This window comes from Amblyomma mixtum, chromosome 3 (assembly GCF_055824585.1).
Source record: "Amblyomma mixtum isolate Tamu chromosome 3, ASM5582458v1, whole genome shotgun sequence".
Classification (NCBI taxonomy): domain Eukaryota; kingdom Metazoa; phylum Arthropoda; class Arachnida; order Ixodida; family Ixodidae; genus Amblyomma; species Amblyomma mixtum.
In genome coordinates, this window is record NC_143014.1 from 369,030,888 (window position 1) to 369,038,345 (window position 7,458).

Below are 7,458 nucleotides of genomic sequence, written 5' to 3' on the forward strand. Positions count from 1 at the left end.
CAACTGCGGCTAGCGGGAATAAAAGGACAGGCAGAGGGCAGAGAGGGGAAGCAGCCCACGCTGTTTTTGTCGCCTGACTTCTTACTTTGCGCGCGGGGACTCAGGCGCACACTTCACCTTTGCGCACCGCGTGGTCCAGCTAAATGTTTACATTTCGCGCGCGTGCCGTGTTTTGTCACGGGAGGAAAACAAAACGCACGTGGCTCTGTGCACAACAGCCTATGTGGAAGCGGCCAACTATAAAGCGGCAACTATAAACTATAAGCGTTTCGCTCAGAAACGCGCAGCGTCAATATTAAGAAAAAATTGACGACTGTTACGACAGTCGGTAATGCGAAAATTGAGCCCCGCTCTTCACCTTCCACTGCTGGCAGCGGCATAATAGGGTTCATATCACTCACCCATCCACGTCGCCCACTCATTGCCAGCCGTCCTTGTAGCCATCGCACTTCTTCGCTGCTCTGGAGCTGCCTTCGGTCGGATCACACAAAGGCGTGCAGTCGTAGGAAATTGAGCCTATGTCTGTGGTCCGCCAAAGAGTTTCCTTTCCAGCGCACTCAAATTTTCCACATCTATTTCGGCAGTACACAAAACAAAAATGGCTGAATGTAGTTTGGCCAACAACGTAGTTTGGCCAACAACGAAGATCATTCCGTGCATTACTACATATTACTCCGCCCATGGCAGAGCGGCAAGCCTCCACGGGGCTAGCCGAAAGACACTCCACGCATTGGTTGACTCATCCCGAAGCATAGAGCAGGCCTCACAAGCAAACCCCTTGGGCCGTATACTTTTGATGGGTGGGTACATCTGCTGTATCATTGTTGGTAATCCCAAAGCGACACAGAACTCTTCAGAACATTACAGGGCCATGACTTCGTTGTGTGGCATTTGTAATACTGGATATATGTCACATTAAAGATGGTGATATTTGCTCTGAGTAACACTTCGAGCAGACTCAGGAATTCAGCGTGAACTGTTTTCAGTGTTCTTGGGCCTTTTTTTTTTCAAGGCTACCCAGCATAACATTAAGTTCTAAAAATTAGTGTGCTCTGTAGTATGTTCTTTTCCACTTGTTCTGTATGCGTGCAATTCTAAATTAAAGCTTTGTCTCATCTTTCTTGGTATGAACATGTGTGTCATTCCTGTACTTTCTTTTTGGTTTTGTGTTCTTGTAACACACAGTATATCGTGCATCAGTGTCAGGCTGGATCCATATATGCTGTGAAAACCACACCGAGGATGTAGTAGCCAAATTAATTTATTTTACGGTGTTTCGAAAAATTTTGTCATACAATTTACCATTTTTTCCTGGAGCTTATAGTGCTTCTCGCGCAACGCAAGCTCCGTTGCTTGAGAAGCTTCGAGAGTCTCTCTGAGCAGCCTCTGCTCTGTGAGCAGAGCTTGCTGGAATTCAGTTACGGTTGAACTCCGCTTGTTTTTCCGCACTGGCCGCTGCTGCTGCGGAGATGGCCTATCTGGCAGCGGCCTATTTTCATTACCCTCAGCAGCGCTGCTGTTGAGGGTCTGTGGCCCGCTTGGTTCCCAGCAGGCCTCATTGGTGTCACAAGGAGACGGCAGCGTACCAGTGTTGCTACCGGCACTATTGGTGCCATGCACCATTTGGTCAACGAGCTGCACAAATAAAAAGTAGCCTTTTCAGTTATGCAGGTGCTGATAGCTTGTGAGAGGCAATTTACTTCACTGGATTGTAGAGGAATGGTTCACCATAAACGGTACTTTGGTTTCATAAAGAAAATATCCGGCACGTTTTCTAGGACATGGCATTCAGTGCCAAACGGCATGCATTTTTATACAGCACGACAACACGAGACAACAAAATCAATGCGCCTATCTTTGCTAGATCTCCGTACAACAAATTGCGAGCTACTTACATGCTCTACAGAGCTCTGGTCACCACAGCTGGACTCCTGGGCGATTGTTGGGTCATTTACAGGCAGTGACCCCAAGAATGAGTGTAGCTGCTCGAAGTGCGGCCAGCCAATGGCGCCAGAACCGGTAGTTCAGCCGGTTTTCAGCAAGTCCCTGCACAAATTGAATATTTTATATGGAACATGCCGCACTTAAGAAAACAGCCTCTAAAAAAGTGTTTGAAAACTTTCAATTGAGCCGACACGATGAGAGCGGCCATGCGTGTATACAGCTGGTAAAAAGAGTTTGTTAATGCAGATTCGCGGCTAAGAATCGACTTCTGCATTGTCTCGCTAGCTAATGAGCACGTATTCGCTTGGCAGGATGGAGAAAGTGCGTCCCCTGAATATGTGTGCACTATGCACGACCGACATTTTTTCCATGAGCCAGGGGAATCGTACACCTGGCCATGTAAACACGTGCTACACACAACGCTGTCCTGTCGTCACATCTCTTTCTCCCCCCCCCCCCCCCCCTGTTCTTTTTTGCTCTCGGTAGTACCTCAATAAAACTTCGGTTGGGCCCAGTTGGTACATGTTACTGTAAAGGTGAAGGTTGCGCAAACACGGGACGATCCACAACACAGAGACACACACGGGCGCCATATGCGCGTATGTAGTACCACACAGGCGCGTATGTACCACATGTGGAGTTGTGGAACACCGAAAGATGCTTCGTATTATTCTGGCCATGACTGTACAATGTAGGACGCGGGCACTGATGTAAGTAGCTTGATTATGAAACAGAGACATGGCACTTACCGGTACGTGCGTGTTAGGTTGCGCATTTTGTGGCGCACTTCTGTAGCGGACCGCTGAAATCCAGCCGCGCCCATGGCCTCCGCTATCTCGTTATATACGCTGAAGTTTCCTTTCTGGCGCCTCAGATCCTCTAATCTGTCCTCCCATAAATCAATGAGCACAGAGGTCTCCTTTTCGGAACAAAGCTTCCGATGACGTGAAGCGCCAGCAGCAGGTGACTCCATGGCTACAGCAACAAACGCTCGGCAGCAAACGCACGTGGGAGCCGGGGTCGCGATTGTTTACCGCTGTCAAAATGGGCATGCCGGGTATGTTGTGTCAAGAGTATAAACACCGCTTTGCAAATCAAAGCGCACAAATAAAACAAATGTTGTTTTCAAAATGTGTTCATTATTTTTATCACAAATATTTTAGTACTCTTTAGTTTTAGCTGCGATATTTTGCTTCAGTTGCCGTGTAGCCTGGGAACGAGGCTCGCAGCGACTCCTCGATCGTGCTCCATTCGCTTGAGCAGGATCGAGGTCGCTCGCGATTGAATTCGCCGTGTAGCAACGCTGGATCTGCATCGAGTTCGATCTCGGTCGACTGGATCGCGATCGAAAGTGCCCGCGTGACAGCAGTATAAGTGTACTTAGAGCCCTTCACTCAAGAAATGCAATCAGTCCACTACTTGGTGACCTCATACACAACATAACAACAGCCATAGCTCTAGGACAAAACGTAAAACTCTGCTGGGTACCAAGCCATATTGGAATTCAAGGCAACGAGAGAGCAGACTTGTATGCTGCTAAAGCCTGTTGCAAGCAAATAAACAAAGTAAACAAAGCCTTTAATGATTGCATGCACTTAGTACACCGTAAATTAAGGAAAAAATTGCAGTTAACTTCGGACAATGCGATAAGTAATAAACTACATTTGATAAAGCCAGTTGTAAAGAGGAAGATGAGCAGCGGCGGCCGCCGCTCCGCTAGCGCGCGCCGCGAGATCGCTGGCTGGAGGACCGAAGCTCGGACCGGCATTTTGGCTAGCTAAGTTATTAAGTTATTTCCCCGGAAATCCTGCTAAAATTTGGTGGAGGTGCCGGGGAACAGCCTTTGGCCAACGTCCTGGAACTTCGCAGCAGAACCATCGCTTCAGCTATGTCCACCGACGCAAAGCCAGTCATCTTCCCTTTCGCCTACGCCCGTCGTTTGCCCTGGCGCTCTCCAACAGCGGGACCCAGCCATTTTTAGCGGGTCCGATGATCACGACGTGGAGGATTGGCTTGCGTCCTACGAGCGGGTAAGCGGCCACAACCGGTGGGACGACGCCATGAAACTGAACAACGTGGTGTTTTACCTCTCGGACGTGGCCAGCCTATGGCGCAGGAACCATGAAGCAGACTTTACCCCCTGGTCTGCCTTCAAAAGAGCCTTTTCTGACATCTTGGGCGCCCTGCAAGCTGCGCGCTGAACAGCGCCTGCGAGTGAGAGCCCAGCTGCAGGGAGAATCGTTCACGAGTTATATCGAGGATGTCATCAACCTCTGTTCATGGGTAGACTCGTCTATTTCTGAGGCGGACCGGATTAAGCATGTCCTGAAAGGCATCGAAACTGAAGCATTTCAGATCCTTATCGCCCGGAACCCTACACCGTTGCCGAAGTATTCAACCTGTGTCAGAGCTACGATGAGCTCCGCAAGCAGCGCATTCTGGTGCCACCACCTTCCTTTTTTTTTCTTTAACAAATACGGCCGGCCTGTGTTACAGGCCTTAGGCAGGAGTGGGGTACAAACATATTGAAAAAAAATGACAAGTACATTGCAAAAGAAGCAGATAGCGAACAGAGCAAAAACCAGAACATACAACATAAAATTGAATACAAAGGCAGAGAACATGTAATTACATCGAACCTGGCAGCAAACAAAGGGATCGGACTTGGCCCAAAACAAGGATACATAAGAGCCCTATACATCCTTCAGAGCTTGTAAAAATAAATTTACCGATTCGCAATTGACAACCTCAGCAGGTAAACCATTCCACTTAGTGATAGTATGAGGAAAGAACGAGTACCTAAAAACATTTGTTTTACATGAAAACGCGGCAACTTTCTTGGAATCGTAAGAGCGTGTAGAGCGTCGAGATGTGTGCTCAACTAAAATTCATTCCTCTATTGTTAATTTATTGTGACTATACAGATAGAATAACTTCAATTTTTCACGATGACGACGCATGGCCAGCTGCTCAAGTCCTGCGGTTTGCAGTAGGGCTGTTGGGGAAATATTCCAACTGTAAGAATTAAAAATAAACCTAGCAGCTTTCCGTTGGACATTTTCTATTTTACGTTTGTTACTTTCGGTCCAGGGATCCCACACTGCCGCAGCATATTCCAAAATTTGGCCGAACAAATGTTTTATAAGCTAAAAGCTTTATTTCTTGTGTGGATTGTGCCAGCGTTCTTCTCAAGTAGTGCAGTTGTCTTAGATCTTTTTTTTTCTATATACGATATGTGCTCGTTCCATCGAAGGTCTGAGGCTATCTGAATGCCTAAGTATTTAAAAGCGTTGACAACTAAGAGGGGCTCATTGGCTATACGGTATGTAAAACTTAAAGGATTCTTTTTACGTGTCACAGTCATTGCTACTGTCTTGTTAGAATTCAGTCATTTGCCACGTGGAGCACCATTTTTCTACTGCAGACAGTGAATCGCTTAAAAGGAGTTGATCTTCAGGGCTAGAAATTTTTTGCTAAATTATGCAATCGTCTGCGAAAAGCCGTATTTTAACATGTACGTTGTGAACTATGTCATTAATAAATACTAGAAAGAAAAAGGGGCCCAAGACTGAGCCCTGCGGAATACCGGATTTACTGGGACAGCATCAGAGAGGACACCATCAATAACCACACTTTGACGTCTATGCGAAAGATAGGCTTCGATCCATGAGAGTATAGGCACTCGTGTTTCAGTATAGGTTTTAACTTCTGCAATAATTTTTGATGAGACACACGGTCGAATGCTTTCTCAAAATCAAGAAAAACAATATCAACTTGATTATGCCTTTCTAGTGCTGCCGCTAAATCGTGAACTGTTGCAATAAGTTGTGTTACTGTGGACAGACCGCGACGGAACCCGTGCTGACGATTATCAAGGACGTGGTTCGCCTCTAGAAAGTTAGTCAAGTGTTTACAGATGATGTGTTCAAGCAATTTTACTGAAGTGCACAAAAGAGAAATTGGCCGGTAGGAAGAAGGTGCTGATTTGTGTTGTTCTTTGGGAATCGGGGTGATTTTTGAGAGTTTCCAATCACTTGGCAATTCAGAGCAGTTTAGTGATTTCCTAAATATTAAAGTTAAATATTTGGCGGACCATTCAGCGTACCGTACCAGAAAGGCATTAGGTATTTCGTCAATCCCTGGCGACTTCTTTGTGTCCAAGTTAAGCAGAAGAGCTAGCACACCTTCCTCAGTTATGCAAATGTCACTGATTGGTGCCAGATCATCAAAAGAAGAAAAATGTGGCTTGCAGCCGTCATCGTGAGTGAATACTGAGCTGAAGTACTGGTTGAGCGCCTGCGCTGTTTCTAACTTGTCGTGCATACCCGCACTGTCTGCAGAAAGGCCAAGAATCAATTTCTTGCGTGGCGCGAGATGTCGCCAGAACTTGCTTGGAGAAGAAACAAGGAAATTTTTCATACGTACAGTATGGAATTGGTGTTTGGCTACAGTATGAAATTGGTGTTTGGAATTGGTGTTTGGTTCCCGTGCAGCCTGACTCGCTTTCCAGCCTCGCTGTGACAACCTCTCACAGCTCGCTGCTTGACCAGATAAAAGACTTTGTACTTGAGGAGGTGGCTGGACAGCTGTCACTTCTTCACGGCGTGCAGGGGCCTCCCTCCAACCTGGATCCGACCCTACAAACTGTGATTCGCGAGCAAGTGACGGAAGCGCTACCACCTGTTCGTCCGCCGGTTTCTGCTGCAGCGCCGCTCACATACGCCGACGCCGTCCGAAAACCAAGAGCCGAGCCGTTTGTCCCGTTCTATCCTCCGACGCCGCCGCCTGCCTTTCCAACCCGACCACCTCCTGCTCGTGTCAACCCTTGGGGCACCCGTGACAACCTTCCCATTTGCTATGCATGTGGTGTCCCTGGACACGTTGCACGCCTGTGCCGACGCCGTGTGCCACCACCCGTGGATGACCCCAGAACCTACGTCTACGCGGCACCACAGCCCCCGCCACGTCCGTCGGCTGCCGAACAGCTTGATGCCTCCGATCGCCGCCCGTATTCTCGCCGCCGTTCGCCATCCCCGCGGCGCCGTTCTGTTTCGCCACTGCGTCCTCATTCCCCTATGCGCCAGAAAAACTAGTTGCCGCAGTTCCTGAGGCAAGAACTGCGTATTCGGCGACAAGTTCAAGGCCTCGTTTGTTCCCAGCGAATGTGTTCGACGTTTCTGTGTAGGGCCACACCACCTTGGCGCTTGTCGATACTGGCGCTGCTGTTTTGTGATCAATAAGAAATTGTGCCGCAAACTTCGCAAAGTGACGACACCGTTATCCGGATTTTCGCTTCATACAGCTAATGCGCAGCGAATCTCGCCTTTAGCCGCCTACACAGCCAGGGTCATCATTCACGGTTCTTTATATACTGTTGAATTCGTCGTTCTCTCATCGTTCTCGCATGACATTATTTTAGGTTGGGACTTTCTTTCCCAACATGAGGTCCTCATCGACTGCGCTCGTGCCGAGCTCGAACTTCTTCCGTGCAGTGCTACCTCGCCTGATACGTCA